The sequence below is a fragment of the Procambarus clarkii genome, chromosome 12, assembly GCF_040958095.1.
Source record: "Procambarus clarkii isolate CNS0578487 chromosome 12, FALCON_Pclarkii_2.0, whole genome shotgun sequence".
Lineage (NCBI taxonomy): Eukaryota > Metazoa > Arthropoda > Malacostraca > Decapoda > Cambaridae > Procambarus > Procambarus clarkii.
Window position 1 is genome coordinate 3917761 of NC_091161.1, and position 17893 is coordinate 3935653.

Sequence of the window (17893 nt, forward strand, 5' to 3'; positions counted from 1 at the left end):
GAGGGAGAGTGGAGGGCACGTGGATGAGTGACACCGACTCGGAGTGGGGCGGGAGGGGTGGAAACTGAGGGGAAGGAGGGTGAGGGTGGACGGATGGAGTGGGACAATACTGAGAGGGGAGGGGCTGAACAAGCAAGGTGTGGGTGGAGTGACCTTGAGTGGGGACGGTGGGAGGACGTGGAGCAGAGTGGGTGGAGGGAACATGGGCGGGTAGGGTGGGAGGGAACTGGGTGGGGTAGGTGTAGGGAATTTGGGGCAGGAACTGAGAAGTAATAGAGGGGGATTGCAACCCTATTTTGAACCCCTTCCATTCTGATAACATCTGAGTGGATATATAAAATCAAACAAATTGCCAATAAAGATAGAGTTCCACAAAATAACACAATATCTGTAACTTTGTCACCGAGCGTCATATTAACCTAAAAATTTAACACAATGTTCTATGTAACGAATGAACATTAAAAAGTAAATCACAACAAACGCACACTCGCTGTAAACACAATATACACCGCGCGGAGCGTCTGCAGAAAGATGAAGGGACATAGGACAGTACCCTTCCTGAGTGGACGAGAGTTATGACCGCGCGCCCCAGATGAAACAGGTGTTGATAACTTAGTATAAACAATCTCTCAGATCGTCGCATGAGAAACACATGTACACATATGTGCACACAAGAGACGGCAGGTGCACATACAACCTTATCGACACTGAAATTCCTTACACTTATAAAAAAATCTGAGTAAAATAATAAAACAAAAAGTTATAGTATAATTAATTATGAATTCCCTTAACTAATTGTAAGACTACTCTCGTGGTGATTAAAACTACGATTGTTCCTCGGTAAGCTACGCCTGCTAACTACGTCTGACCCGCCCTTGGGGAAAAACATCCAACACTAGCAGCCGTCCTTCCTAAGACACAATTCACGACCAGAATGTTTGAGGTCAGTCTCGCTGCCAACATGACCCCCTCTATGATGATAACTCAGCTACACTCTAGGTGACGAAGCACCGTCTGCGGCCTTATCGTTAAGATCTAGAACTCGAGGCAACTCCATGTACCTCAGAAATATATCAGTAAGCGTCCTCCACTGATAATTTCCCAGACAACCTGCCGAACAGATTGCTGTACAACCTATAACTGGGTTGTACACCTCTGGAAGCTATGAAGAAAAACGAGAACTAATTTCTGTCCATAGATTTCAGAGCGACGCGCATACCCCAAACTTTCTCTAGTTTCCCGTATGTCGCACTAATCATAACACTTAAAATACGTGTGGCTCCGAGCAACGAAATCGCGAGCCCGCCTAAACTAACAAACAACTACGTGGCCAACTGAGCAGCCGCCGGCGCGCAGGACTCCAATAAAGTGTGAACACACCCACAATTTATTGGACCACTGCTAGCACCATTGTAACACCGCTTTAATTGTAACACCACCCTAAAATGTACCACTATAATGGAACACCACTATAATGGAACACTAAACTATCCTGAGTAACACTTCCCCATTGGTTGCACTTGGTAACACTTATGGGCTGACATATGATGGTTACACCGGGACTACAAAGTACACTGCCAACAAGGAGATGCTAACACAGGATGAAATACGCTGCCACCATCTGCCTTTGACCATTGAAACTATATCAAGCAACGAGGCAAGAAACATTGCTTGACTTGGAGAGTACTTTCTATGACTGTCATTAATTATGTAAACGGTTGTCAGCCACTATATCCAAAAGGCTAAGAGGATTCAACAATTGACACGGGAAATTTAATGAGTTTATTGAGACCAAAATTATGTCAATCACCACTTATAAATGCTACTCTAACGCTGGCAAAAAGTTAAGAAATTTGGACATGGAACAAAACCTCAGAGATCACACACATTACCTTAAGACCTCTGTCTCTCCCGGGCTGAGATGTTCTTCACAGACCCGCTCTCGATCCCGGTGTCCCGCACTCTGCCTTTCCTATGTTCCTACAGGCCCTCTATATACAACCCCCCACAGGGGAAGAGGGAGATCTGCTGTTGCTACCCACCAAGAGTGTACAAACACTCAAGAAATATTTCAAAAAGCTTGTTTGACATTCACCCTACACTCTTCAAGAGAGGAGTTATTATAACTATGTGTGTGGCTGACCTCTGACCTGGCCAAAAGGGGGAGATCCAGGGATGTTTACACATAAGAATCTGGAGTCTAATTTCCTTGCATGAAATATTACATACTTGAAACTATGCTGACTAAGACTAACCCAGGAATTTTTAATCAATATACAAGATAAACCGGAGGTCATCTGGGCTGACCTCTTGGAGAAGGCTTCCCTGGGTGTGAACTCTAAAGGGGGGGGGGGGAGGTCCTGGGTGTTACAGTAAGCAGGGCTGGCAAGAGTTGGTAAGCAGGGCTGGCAAGAGTTGGTAAGCAGGGCTGGCAAGATTTAGTAAGAAGGCCAGCATGAGTCAGTAAGCAGGGCTGGCAGAAGTTCGTAAGAAGGGTTACCAAGAGTTAGTAAGCAGGGCTAACCACTCTAACTAACAACTAGCTTTAAGTTCATCTAATATTCCCATCGCACTGGGATCTTTGTAAAATATGGCTGGGAAAAATCATCAGGGATGAACTCGCGCCCCCAGAACTCTGATCACTCGCCTCTCGCATCCCTGCCCCCAAACAAATCCCACAGTCTTCCAGAAGGACCCCACATCCCCATTTACACATACATAAGTTGACATTTTTTTTTCGCAAAACTGTATTTATCAGATAGAAAGAGTTTCGCAATGGCATTATATTTATCTCCTAACTTGGGATATATAATAATATTCCGAGTTAGGAGTGAGGAACTAATACAGAGATTCAGGACAGCCATTGAATTAGGAGCAAGGGAGGAATCCCGATCATATGTGGCATTCTTCCAAGAAAGGTAGTGGGAAATGAATGGATGTCGAGGGCATTTTGTGTCAATTGCCGGCTGGAAAGATATTGCAAATCAAATGCAATATCTTTCATAGACAACTGGGAACACTTCTATGGAAGAAATGAAATGTATGCTCGTGATGGGGGGCATCTATCGAGTGCTGGGGTTGTTGCTGTTGCGAACTCGTTGGAACCAGTGGTTAGAGGTGTTTGTTTGGGTTTAAACTGTTAGTAGATAGTGGTATGGGAATTGATTTGGAGGAAGGAGGTAATAAAAGTATGTGTTCGTGGGAGAAAAGAATTGGCAAAATGATCAGGGAAAGAAAAGGGCCTCATAATAACAATTCACTTAGGGTATATTACACTAACAGTAGAAGTCTAAGAAATAAAATTAACGAATTAAATGCTCTTGTCTGCACAGAAAAAAATAGATATTATTGCACTTACCGAAACGTGGATGAATGTAGAAAATAGAGAACTATTAGCTGAATATCAAATAAATGGATTTAAACTATTTCACACAGATAGATATATTAGACAAGGAGGGGGAGTAGCCATATATGTTAGGGACAATTTGAAATGTAGTCTCAGAGAGGGAATCAAAACTGAGCCACACACAGAAACTATTTGGATAGAATTAAACGAAAAAGCAAATAATATTATAATAGGAGTTATATATAGGCCACCAAATTTAGACAGAATGGAAGCAAAGCATCTATGGGATGAAATATCTAGAGCATCTAGACCTAACAGTATTTATGTCATGGATGACTTTAATTTTAGTGGAATAAACTGGGTGAACAAAACAGGGAATAGTGAAGCAGAAGATTTTCTAAAATTAATTGACGATTGCTTTCTTACGCAACACATTAAGGAACCAACGCGGGAAAATAATATTTTAGATTTAGTGCTAACTAACAGGGAAACACAAATTAATGACATCGAAATAGGGAGTGAGCTAGGGAACAGTGATCACAAAGTAATCAGATTTAGCATAGAATGGAATAGACCTGTAGGAGAAAATTCTGCTAAAGTGCCAGATTTTCGAAAAGCTGATTTTAATAGCCTAAGAAATTTTTTGGGTAAAATAGATTGGAAAGTCTTGGGTATGGGGTGTGGGCCGGTCTTGGAGCAAGACATGAACCCAGCGATAAGTGACGTAAAAGGGGATTTCGATGTGGATTTAATATATAACTTATTTAAGAATATTCTAAACAAAGCACAGGAACGTAGTATACCATACAAATTGAATAGATCGAATACTAATGACCCAAAGTGGATAACAAATAATTTAACCCTTAAACTGTGCAACTCGCCTGCAGGCTCACATCTGGTTTGCGCAACGCGCCTCCAGGTATTTTGATTTTTCACGTTCCATTCAAAACTAGCGCGCGGTGACGCGGATATGGTATAGGTGGGTGGGGGCCCCAGTGATCGTCTGGCATCTTAAAAAAAAAATCCCAGCATGCCCTGCGGCCGTGGGGAGCCTCAGTTTCATGGCAGCAACCATGTCTGACGCATCCTCTACGAGCTCCCGCTCCACGGTGACCTGCGGTCATGGAAAACGACTCTCTGAGGAGGAAATACGCGATATTTTGTATGATGACGGTGCTCTGGATGATGACCTGGACTATGATCCAGATAAAGACCTAACTCGGAGATCTGATACGAGTGAGGAAGAGACAGAATTGGAAGATGTGGCGAGTGTGTGGGGTACTCGTGCCTCGCCCGGCTTGCCTCGCCGCCCTGGGTCAACACCGTTATCATCACCACCATCATGTATGTCCCCAGACGCTAGTAGTTTATTCAGTGATAGTACATGTGACGAATCTTTCTCGGGCTTCAGTGACATTGACTCCGATACGAGTAGTGTGGACGACCCGAGTACGAGCAGTGGTGGTGTTACCAGGCGGGGTTTTGCTACCTCAGCAACACGCCGCGGCAGGCAGCAGCGTGCCTCACAGCATGTGGACAACGACAGTGGCCCCTCAACATCATTTATTCGTGGTAGGTCTACAGTACGTAAATCTGCCTCGGCGCCTAGCATACCCTCACGCAGCTCCAGCAGAAGCAGCAGACGACGTAGCCGTAGTTTTGGTGCTCGTGGTGGTGTTGGCGCCAACACCAAACCCTCTGGTGTACTTGTGTGGGAGGATTGCACCACATTTGTCCCTCAAATACCAACATTTGATGATAGCGATTTTGGTGTTACACCATTATTCCCATATACTGGTGATGATATGGCAGACATGTAATATTTTCAGGCATATTTTGACAATGTATTCATGACGCATCTTGTGACTGAGACAAACAGGTTCGCTCACAGCCTCATAGACGAAGGCATTTTACCTGCCTCACGGCTCACACGATGGAAGGACACGACAATCGACGAAATGTACGTGTTTCTGGCACTCTGTATGATGATGAAGCACTCTGAGAAAGCTGTCATCCAGGATTATTGGAGCAAAGACAGCCTTGTTCCATCGCCTGTGTTCAACCGGTACATGTCGCGTGATAGGTTTCTCTTGATTCTCAGGTGCCTGCATTTCGAGAATAATGCAAATGAGGACAGACACGACAGACTGTGGAAAGTACGGAAGATGTTCAGTGACATGAGAGGGAAGTTCAGGGATTATTTTGTACCAGGACAGAATGTGGTTATTGACGAGTCGCTTGTACTGTTCAAGGGGCGACTGGCATTCAAGCAGTACATTCCATCAAAGCGGCACCGATTTTGACTGAAGTTTTTTGTGCTATGCGACTGTGAGACTGGTATTGTCTTGGACATATTATATTCTGGTACAGACGTCGACATACCGGCTCAAGATGAACACGGGTTCTCTGGCAGTGTTGTAAAAACCCTGATGGAACCGTTGCTGAACAAGGGGCATGTACTGTACACCGACAACTATTACACCAGCCCCTTATTGACCAGATACCTCCTTGCCCACAACACCGGCGTATGTGGCACTGTGAAGAGCCACAGGAAGGAAATGCCAGTGTTCGGTATAGCTATAGCCGTGGGTGAGTGCCAGCTGCGCAAGTGTGACAATACGCTGTCAGTGCGGTGGAAGGACAGACGCGAGGTGAATATGCTGACTACGATTCACACCGGTGCCATGTTGGACAGTGGGAAAGTCCACTTTCAGACACGCAACACCGTGTATAAGCCAGACTGTGTCATAGACTATAACGTGAACATGCGCCTCGTCGATAAGTGTGACATGATGCTTGGTGGAGTGGAGTGCGTGCGCAAGTCTGTGAAGTGGACTAAAAAGTTCTTCTTCCACCTCATGGATGTTGCAGTGCTCAACTGCTTCAATATGTACTGTAACCCCTCAATTATCCGGGATTCGAACATCCGAAAAACGCCCTTATACGGCCAAAATCGTGAACGGATAAAGTTATCACAATATCCGGCCAAAATAGCCACAGGGACCGGATTAAAGCAGGTTTTCTGCAGAAATTACACTATCCGGTCAGTCCCCCAGATAATCGTGCCTTTGTCCGTATATGAAAACATGAGGCAGGCCATACGGTATTAATCCCGTCTGCCCGAGACTCGAGGCGCATGGTGTAGGTGGGGGTGGGGTGGGTGGGTGGTGTTGGGAGGGTGGGAGGGGTGCGTCAGGAGGGACTACCTGGGTACAGGAATTACCATTAATTTTAGAACAATTAATCATAGCCAAAAACAAATAAAATAACTACTAGTAATTATGTAATAACAAATAAATAAGTTTCCTAAAAGCATTGTGCACAGGCTGAAGTTTCCTTAAAAAATATTGTGAATTTTTTTCCTCCTGGCGGCCTACATAATGCGTTATGGCTGCCCCAAGTGGACCTGTCCAACACTGGTCAACCCATGTGCGTCCGTCCCTCGTGTTATACAGAGTGCTGCGCCATTAGTGAAATATTTTTTTAAATAACTTTTTTATTTTCATAGTAACTGAACATTTTTGGCCAAGACTATGTCTGGTAGCAGCATCAATCGTTCTGGAGGTGTTAAGAGGAAGAAAGTTGTCCTAACAATTAAAGACAAGTCACAGTTATACGCCTCAACCAGTGCGGCCTCACAGTGTTGCGCCATTAGTGAAATATTTTTTTAAATAACTTTCTTAATTTTCATAGTAATTTTGAACATTTTTGGCCAAGAATATGTCTGGTAGCAGCATCAATCGTTCTGGAAGTGTTAAGAGGAAGAAGATTGTCCTAGCAATTAAAGACAAGTTACGTGTTGTTCAAACAGTGAGGCGTCACAGGCAGCCAAGCGCCTTCAACAAGTGAGGCATTATAGGCAAGCCAAGCGCTTTCAACAAGTGAGGCGCCACAGGCAAGCCAAGCGCTTTCAACAAGTGAGGCGCAAGCAAGCGCCTTTAACAAGTGAGGCGTCACAGGCAAGCCAAGCGCTTCAACAAGTGAGGGCATGCAAGCGCTTCAACAAGTGAGGTGCAAGCAAGCACCTTCAACAAGTGAGGCCTCACAGGCAACCCAAATGCCCTCAACCAGTGAGGCTTCAGCAGCTGGCAGTCAAAACTAACTTAGCTTAGTACAGTAATTTTAAGTGTTAATTTTAGTGTTGTGTTAGTATAGGTTACGTAAATTGTTAAGAATTTTTAACTTCAAGATGTGTGGCATCAATCAAGAAGACGAACACCAACAAGGTAAGTTGAGGTTTCTAGTTGAATATTTAATAATTGTATGTGGCAAGGCAATTCAAATTATGTTGTTTGTAGTATAAAAATAGTTGGAAATGGTCACTTTTGGACTCGTAGGTGAAAAAGTACCATTATCCGAAAAATGTGATAATCCGGCTGGGGGTCCTTCCCATATAGTCCAGATGATCGACTGGAGACAGTACTTTGTAAAATCTGGCAGGAGACCGTCTATATGTACATTCAGTGCTGGTGTTGTGTCACAGCTGCTAGTAAAGTATGGCAAGGAGGGTTCTGTTGTACCGCACGGAGTGCAAGCAACAATGCCACATGCAGCTCCAGACAGATTGAGGGGTAATGAGAACTTCGGAGTACATATGCTCGAGTATATGCCAGGCACAGCATCACGGGAGAAGGGTAAACGTGCGTGTATAGTATGCAGGAACACTACCCGCAGAGAACAGAAACGAAGATGTATCAGCACCTGGTGCGTGGAGTGCAAGGTGCCACTCTGCCCCGTTGGCTGTTTCGCAGCATATCACACACTCGCGGAGTACTGAGTGTGTTTATGGTGTGTGTATATAGTGTGTGATACTGTACAGTGTGTATATAAAGTGTAAATATAAATTTATTTGGCATGATACATTGGAAATTGTGCAGGATAAGTGAACTTGTTTGCGATGCACGTAACACAGTGTCTACGGACAGTACGGATGTTGTACTGCGATATTATAGTGTACGTGTTCATTATACATTGGATTGGTACATAAAAACAATGTAAATGTATTTGGAAATGTGCGCAATAAATGAAAGAAAATATATTCGCGGCAACTCGAGCGCCCCACCGCCTCCGAGAGCTTACGCCACGGGCGCACGGGGAATGATGACGTCACGCCCCAACTTTCGGACCCCATAGCAGCCAAAGTAAGTACAATTTTGAATTTTTTTTTTACATACCCATACTCAGGGAAGGGTTTTTGACACTTTAAAAAGAAAAAAGAATTTTTTCCAGAGAATTTATTTCCTGCGCACTGCGGGGGTGTCACATTTGGAGGCAACGCAGTTAGGGGGTTAAAGAACCTTATAGGTAAAAGAGAGCTTGGTACAAAAGGATTAAAAATGGGGAAGTCAGTTTAGAACAGGAATTCATACAACTGGTTAGAAATGTTAAAAAAGAGATTAGGAAAGCAAAAAGAAACTTTGAAGTTCGCATAGCAGAGCAAGCAAAGTCAAATCCTAAAGGTTTTTTTCAGTTATATCGAACTAAGACTAGGGAAAGGATAGGTCCATTAAAATCTGAGACAGGTCAAATAACGGATAATGACAAGGAGATGAGTAGTATTTTTGACAAATATTTTATATCTGTATTTACTAAAGAACTTAACAATATGCCTTCAGCCGAAGAAGTCTATGTGGGTGGGGATGAGAACAGGTTGACTAATTTAGTAGTTACCAGGGAGGATGTAATTAACCCTTAACATGCTCGGGGTCTAATATCCTGCCATCCGCACAGGCGCATGTCATTTTGAAAAAAAAAAAAATTTTTTTTTTTTTTTGCTAATCTGTTAAGTTCTGTTCACTGATCACGGGAAAAATAAAAAAAAAATTCTATTGTACTTACTTTTGTTGCAATAGAGCCGAGAAGCTCTGTGATGACGTCACAATCTGCATGTTCGCTCATGCAGTACACGCCCGGGAGGTGTTGCGCGCGGTCCTCAAACAGCCAGAGTTGCCACAAATATATTTTCGCGTTATTTATTTACAATGTCTAAGCGCATTTTATCTAATTTTTTTCACTAATTGTGTTTCAAATACTGTTTGAACATATTTTGTATCAATAATTGTTGCATATTTGAGTATACACAGGCGCACACAAATGTTTTCAATTACGGCAATATAATATGTTATTACAGTCTATTATATTGTATGTTCTGCTTATATTTGTATATATTTACACACACGCACACGCTATCTGCTTATATGTTTACATATTTACACACTCGCACACGCTATACACACTTTGAAGCACACTTAGAAGATTTCTAGACTGTGGTAGTCATTGAAGCAGTCGACAGCACATAATGGGATACCACACATTTCACACCATGTTTGCACAAGCTTCCGTTTCTTGTCTCTACGTGTCGTTGTTTTACACACCAAGCAATCACGTTGGGCTATTGCACGCTTCACACCAGGGGGCAAATACTTAAGTTTGTGTGCTAGGAAGCCTTCAGTGTGAGCGAGGCGTGGAGTACCAGCATGCTGCAACAGTGGGTTTATGATGGGCCGCTGAATACCTGGGACATCATTTGCAAACTTTCCTAATAACTGTATTGCAGCATCAAATACAAAGTCACGGAAAGTGGGCTTACGTCCAGTTCTCACAAGGTACATGTTGAAACAGTTCAGCATGCTCATGTCCACAAGATGGAAGAACACTTTTTTCGTCCACCTACATGTCTTCCGCACACACTCTGCAGTGCCAATCATCATGTCTGATTTATCAATCAACCGCATGTTGATATTATAGTCTAAAACACAGTCTGGCTTATATAGTGGTGCATTTGTTTTATGGCTCACTTTCCCACTGTTCACCATTGTTCCATCATGAATTGTTGTCAACAAGTTCACCTCTCTTTTGTCTTTCCACCGAACTGACAGAATGTTATCACTTTTCCTTCTCTGACACTCACCAACTGCAATGTCGTTGTCAAACACAGGCATTTCCCTTCGTTGTGGCTTTACTGTACCAACCAATCCGGTTCTATTTTCTAGCAAGAACCGAGCTAGCAAGGGACTTGTATAGTAATTATCTGTGTATAAAATGTGTCCCTTGTTCATCCACGGAGCCATGATGGTCTTCACTACACTCCCCGAGAATCCATGTTCGTCGTTACCGGGAATGTCTACATCACTAGCCGAGTACAGAATCATGTGTAACACGTATCCTGTCTCACAATCACAAAGAACAAAAAATTTCAGGCCAAATCGGTTTCGTTTTGAGGGAATGTACTGTTTGAATGGAACACGTCCCTTGAAAAGTATGAGAGATTCATCAACCACCAGCTTCTGTGCTGGTACGTAAAAATCTCTGAATTTTCCAATAACATCGTTTATGTAGTGCCTCACTCGCCACAGTCTATCATCAGGTGTTCGGTCCTGAACACTTCCAAAATGTAGACACCTGAGGAGTATCTGAAACCTGTCTCGTGACATATATTTCCCGAATAAAGGTGTTGGTATTGTCTTGTCCTTGCTCCAATAGTCATTTATTGCATGTTTGTGACAGTGCTTCATCAACAAACAGAGTGCCAAAAACACATACATTTCCGTCACTGTGGTATTTTTCCAACGCTGCAGTCGTGAAAATTCTGTGATTTCCCTCTCAATCAGGTAAGCAGCATGCAGGTTCGTTTGGTGTACAATGTATTCCATGAGTGGTTCATCATAGAATGCTGTAAAATATTCCATCTCAGCCATGTCCTCACCTTGATTAGGGAAAAGGTTTGTAATCCCTACATCTTTATCATCAAAGTGAGGAATATTAGGAATAAAATCATCAACATCACTCCACTCAAGTATACCAGGCGTCCTGCGAGATGCAGAGGAAGGACGGCGAGGAAGCGATGCATACCGGCGACCAGGAGCTGAATACCGTCTGCGAGAAGCACGGCGGCTACGTGCACGTGAGGTGGGTGCACGTGAGGTGGATGCACGTGAACACGAGGGTCTTGGTCCCTCATGTGGTGCCATGCGGTGGCGCTTGGCTGGGCAAGATGCTGCTGACGCGACAATTTCTCGCCCAGTTACACCACTGGTACCAGCAACAGGCTCAATAAAACTTTGATCTGAGTCACTAAACCCAGAAAAGGAGTCACCTCCCTCTGACTCGTCACCCTCAAACAGAAAATATCCACAGGAACTGTGAGGTCGTGGTAGAATTGGGGTAGAAACTGGGCGAGGAGGCATCGATGAGCGTATAGGCCTCGCCATGGCATGGCGGTCATTCTCACTTTCACTGCTGCTGCTACTATCACCCGACAACTGTGTATAATCCTCATCGTTGTCTGAATCGTCAAACACACTTTCTTCACCTTCAGAGAATAATTCGTGGGCTATTTGCTCTGGGGTGAGGGACTGAGTGGTGCGTGCCCGTGAGGCGTTTGACCGTGCGCTCGCCATGGTGACTCTCGCTAAACTGAGGCCTCCCATGCCTTCGGATCGTGAGCGGGATTTTTTTTCAAAATGGCCGCTGTTTACTAGAGCCCCTGGGCAGCGTATGGGACCCCCAGCTACACCGCGGGCCATTCAAATCGTGCGTGGTACCCATACACTTCATATGAAGTGAAGCGCAGTTGACTGGTAAAACGATTTACACTTCATATGAAGTGATGCGCACTTTAAGGGTTAAACAATTAGAAAAACTAAAACCAAACAAATCCCCAGGGCCGGATGAAGTGTTTGCCAGGGTGCTTAAAGAATGCAAAGAGGAGCTTTCCGAGCCACTGTCTACCATATTTAATAAATCAATAGAGTCAGGCAGAGTGCCAGTCATGGAAGGTAGCTAATGTGGTACCAATTTTTAAGAAAGGAGATAGATCACTTGCGTCAAACTATCGGCCAATTAGCCTAACGTCTATTGTGGGAAAGTTACTTGAAACAATAATTGCAAATACTATTCGTCTCCATCTTGAAAAACATAAATTAATAAATGAGTCACAATATGGTTTTACAAATGGCCGTTCATGTTTAACAAATTTGCTAACTTTTTATTCCAGCATAGTTGAGGCAGTTGATAGTGGTAAGGATTGTGATGTTGTGTACCTTGACTTTAGCAAAGCTTTTGATACAGTGCCACATGAAAGACTAATTAAAAAAATCGAAGCTCATGGTATTGGGGGTGCTATATTAAGTTGGATTAGAGCATGGCTATTCCAAAGGAAACAGAGTATAAATGGGGTTAAGTCAGAGTGGGATAATGTTGTTAGTGGAGTACCTCAGGGCTCTGTCCTGGGACCTCTGTTGTTTAAAATATATATAAATGATTTAGATTCAGGTTTGAGTAGCAACTTTTGCAAATTTGCCGATGATACGAAAATCGGTAGGGAAATTAATTTGGAGGAGGACTCGCTATCACTTCAAGTTGATCTAGATAGGGTTTTGAAATGGTCAAAGGATTGGCAAATGCAGTTTAATGCTGATAAATGTAAAGTTCTGAGGCTAGGTAATGATGATAGAGTTACAAGATACGAGCTAGATGGTGTTGAGATTGCGAAGTCGGATTGCGAAAGGGATCTGGGAGTTATGATTAGTAAGAATTTAAAACAAAAGGATCAATACATGAATGTTCGTAATAAGGCGAATAGGACACTGGGATTTATTAATCGAAGCGTTAGTAACAAGACAGCTGGTGTGGTTCTTAAGCTATATCTTGCTCTGGTTAGGCCCCATTTAGATTATGCAATTCAGTTTTGGTCGCCATATTATAGAATGGATATAAATTCACTTGAACGTGTCCAACGTAGGATGACTAAGTTAATTCCCCAAATTAGAAATCTTTCATATAAAGAAAGATTAACAAAGCTTAAGTTGCATTCACTGGAAAGGCGAAGAGTTAGGGGTGACATGATAGAGGTTTACAAGTGGATGAATGGACATAACAGGGGGGGGGGATATAAATAGGGTATTAAAAATATCAAAACAAGACAGAACACGAAACAATGGGTATAAATTGGATAAGTTTATATTTAGGAAAGACTTGGGTAAATACTGGATCAGTAATAGGGTTGTTGATTTGTGGGACCAATTGCTGTGTAACGTGGTGGATGTGGGGTCCCTCGATTGTTTCAAGCGCGGGTTGGACAAGTATATGAGTGGGATTGGGGGGTTATAGATAGGAGCTGCCTCGTATGGGCCAATAGGCCTTCTGCAGTTACCTTTGTTCTTATGTTCTTATGATTAACAAAGCTTAAATTGCATTCACTGGAAAGGCGAAGAGTTAGGGGTGACATGATAGAGGTTTACAACTGGATTAATTTAATGGACACAAAAAAGGGGATATTAATAGGATATTAAAAGTATCAACACAAAACAGAACACGAAACAATGGGTATAAATTGGATAAATTTAGATTTAAGAAAGACTTGGGTGGATACTGGTTCGGTAGCGGGGTTGTTGATTTGTGGAGCCAATTGCCGTGTAACGTGGTGGAGGTGGGGTCCCTCGATTGTTTCGGGCATGGGTTGGACATGTATATGAGAGGGATTGGGTGGTTATAGATAGGAGCTGCCTCGTATGGGCCAATAGGCCTTCTGCAGTTGCTTTTGTTCTTATGTTCTTATGTTCTTACTTGATAAATAATTTGTATGAAAATGAAGTGCCTTTATGTATTATGATAGTTTCATAATAAATATTGCATAAATATTTAGGAAATTTCATAAAAAAAATTATTTTAATGAGCCAGGTTTGGATGGCTTTGGCAATGAAATTACAACTAACTTTTTAATTAATATATATTAACATAGACATGGATTTACTTCTAAATATATATTATTTTATAAGACTTTCAATTGCTATGAAGTTATTAAGATTTTCAATACTTAGAGCACCAATTGTTAAAGTTTTTTTTTCATCACAAAGAGAGAAAAGCTGTCTCACCTTTCTCCCACATGTTTCCTCATTCAGATGGGATGTTGAGCAACCTTCATGCAGGCCCTCGTTCAGTTCCCCACGTCCGAGCTATTGGACATAGCAAATTTCTCTGAATAATGCAGTATCTTAGTTGCTCCTCTAATTATAAAGATTTTATTCTTTTTGACCTTTGAGTACTAGTTCTCAAAAGTTTCTTTACCTCAGAAAGAGAAAGAGAGAGATTCTATTTATGTCCATATTCGCGCGGGATGTTGAGCAACCTTCATGCAGACCTCTTGTTCAGTTCCCAACGTCCAAGCTATTAGACATAGCAAATTTCACTAAATGAGGCAGTGTCCCCCCCCCCCACCCAAAAAACCAACTATTTTGGGCAGTAACTAAACAATTGCAATCAATCCAGCCGGCAAGTCGCCAGTGACTGTGGGAAGAATGTTATGTTCTTATGAGCATTATGACCTCTTTCAGTCAACCCGTTCTCGCAAATTTAATAAGTCAATATTGACTTATTAAATATGTGCATAGGTGACATACTTAACATAATAGATACCCTTAAAAAGATTCATAGAAAACACTGACCTTACCTAACCTTGTTAGTATCTTAAGATAAGCATCTTATTGCTTCGTAATTACAATTATTACCTAACCTATAATAGGTATAGGTTAAGTAATAATTGTAATTACGAAGCAATAAGATGCTTATCTTAAGATACTAACAAGGTTAGGTAAGGTCGGTGTTTTCTATGAATCTTTTTAAGGGTATCTATTATGTTTAGTATATCACCTATGCACGTAGTTAATAAGTCAATATTGACTTTACGAATTTGCGAGAACGGGTTGCTTTCAGTATGTGTTCCCCCCCCCCCACAAAAAAAATACTGTTCAAGAAAATACGAGCTTATTTATACCAATTTATGGATATAAAAAAGAAAAAATAACTCAACATTTGTACAAGTTTTATTTACATAAATAAGTCTCTGCCTTTTTGTCATCTTAGGAAATAATCGGTTGAAGGACATGCGAAATGGCGTATCTGAAAATAGGGCACCTTCTCATAGATACGAGACAAATACCGTACATTACCATATGTCTGCAGGGCAGCAGTATGACACTCAATATATTAAAGCACACCTTACACAAAATATCATCGACTCAAGACATTGGCGTAGATGTGTTCATCAAGGTCGGAGCCGAGCCGGTCGGCCGAGCGGACAGCACGCTGGACTTGTGATCCTGTGGTCCTGGGTTCGATCCCAGGCGCCGGCAAGAAACAATGGGCAGAGTTTCTTTCACCCTATGCCCCTGTTACCTAGCAGTAAAATAGGTACCTGGGTGTTAGTCAACTGTCACGGGCTGCTTCCTGGGGGTGGAGGCCTGGTAGAAGACCGGGCCGCGGGGACACTAAAAAAAAAAAAAGCCCCGAAATCATCTCAAGATAACCTCAAGATAACCGGAAGGTTTCAATATGGGCTGTCGCATCAAAGTCTGTGGCCTCTTCGTCAGTTTCGATAGCAGGCCCACAAGCGTCCACATCCATTGCATTAGTGACAATAGTCGTCCAGTATACTTCTTAGAGTATAAAAATAGTTAAAGGGAATCTTTCAACACTGTTCTTAACTAAAGTTTTGTGTCATTAAGTAAGAAAAAATAGTCAAGGACACTCTTCGAGACATCAAAGACACTCTTTGGGACACCAAAGTTACTCTTTGATACATCAAAAGACATTAATAATGCACTCAAAGGCACCAATGACACTCAAACACATCAATCACACAATCAAGGACACACTCATAAGACACACTCAAAGATGTCAAAATACAACTCTCGTCCTCAAAAATTATTCTCAGAGAAATCAAAAGTTATTCTCAGTCATCAAAGTTAATCTCAGAGCCATCAAGGTTATTCTCATAGTCATCAAAGGTAATCTCTAAGTCACCTTCGTTCATCAAAGTTGTTTTCTAAGACATCTTTGTTCATCAAAGTTATTATTTAACTCGCCTTCGTTCATCAAAAGTTATTCTCAGCGCCAACAAAAGTTAATCTTAAAGACCTCTAAATACTACTCATGTCCTCAAAAGTCATTCTCAGAGTCATCAAAAGTTATTCTCAGTCACCTTCATTCATCAATGTTGTTCTCTAATACATCTACAAGCATTAAATAACACACTCAAATGTAACTAGTTCAGCTTTTCATATCAAACTTACATTTCTGTTAAATATATTTTCTTAGTCACTTTATCTTAAAACTGTTCTCTGAACATCCCTGCATAACCCCACTTAACACTTTCGCGCTCTCGGCGCTCAAAAAAAATCAATACCCCAGATGCTTTCAGCACTTCGCGCGCCTACGCGGTAAGACCGAAAAAGTGTACACTCTTTTGACTGTCCTGACAATAATTGAAGGCGCATGTATTTAAATTTGGTATCACTGTGTTCGCAATGAAATTGTCTATAAGAGCATGCCTATAAAATGCCGCCCAAGCTTAAGGAGTATCAACACCAAATAAAAAACTACTGTATGCAGATCACTCGCCGAGAGCGCCAAACAGCAACAAAATGTTTCCACTCTCCTAATGGTTGCGAAGCCTACAGTTGTCCTACATCGCTAATTTTGGTATCATTGGAATCGCAATAAAATTCTCTACACGGACATATGCATATGAATGTTTAATATAGGTAATTGCCCACCCGCAAGAGTGTGTGAAGTGGAGAGTAGTTAGCCGCAAGCGCACTGGCGAAAACACAATCATGCTTGGAAAGTTTATACATTTATACGTTTCCTGACCCTACTTTTCTATGTACGTATTTCTTTTTTATACCAATGTGTTTGCAATAAAATTTTCTATAAGATGAAATGTATAACATTTGTACAAAGCATGTGTAAGAGAAGCGCCAAATATAGAACCACGTTGCTCAGTATGCGTTCGCGGCAGAAACGAACGCATTGTTTTCGTTCGTTTGATGTTTGTCATGTTTATACTTGTTGAAACATTTTATAATTTGTATGACAGTGATCGCAGTAAAAATTCCCTACACAGACATATACATAACATCCGTTTCGGTTAAAAAATGGAATTTATAAAAATATTTTTTCGATGCAGGTAGCCACAGCACCCTACCATTGTTTGGTCCATCTTAGAATGTTGAAATGAATTTTCATGTTCCTTAACAGAATAAACTTGTGGAATATGATTAATTTACAGGATTTAGTGACCAGGATTCTGATAATAGCAGGATTGTGGTGATAATTAGCCTTGTTCGCAGTATGGTGGGAGGAGTAATCTTGGTGAGGGAGGGAGGGAGGTAGCGTCGTCTACTGATTCTGCGTGGCAACCTGTTGTTGTCTGGACTCAGCATACCAGCTTAGTGGTTCGCTATGTTGAAAACAAATGTAGATTCTTACACTGTATATGATGTGTGTGTATATATAGTGTAATAACAGCAAAAGGAGTATGTTGGGAGAAGGAATGTTGCCGACTGAGGTGTTGGTGAAAGAGGGAGTGAGGTGGCGTCTGCTAGTGACCCTGAGAGCTTTATCGCTCAGCGCCCATAATTTGCTCAACTTCTCAGCTCCATCATGGCTATAGTATGTCACATACAATATTTAATTTTATTTTGCCGTGATCAGAGGCTACAATTTAACAATATAAGAAGAGAAAATAATTTTTTGCGCAGAATTTAT

General features: G+C 41.9%; 1 long non-coding RNA gene across 1 annotated transcript in view; it reads left to right on the forward strand.

Moving 5' to 3' along the window:
* The window catches only part of LOC138363848 (uncharacterized), a 102266-nt gene that overhangs the window by 72852 nt on the left and 11521 nt on the right, over positions 1–17893 (forward strand). The gene's annotated exons all lie outside the window — the stretch shown is intronic.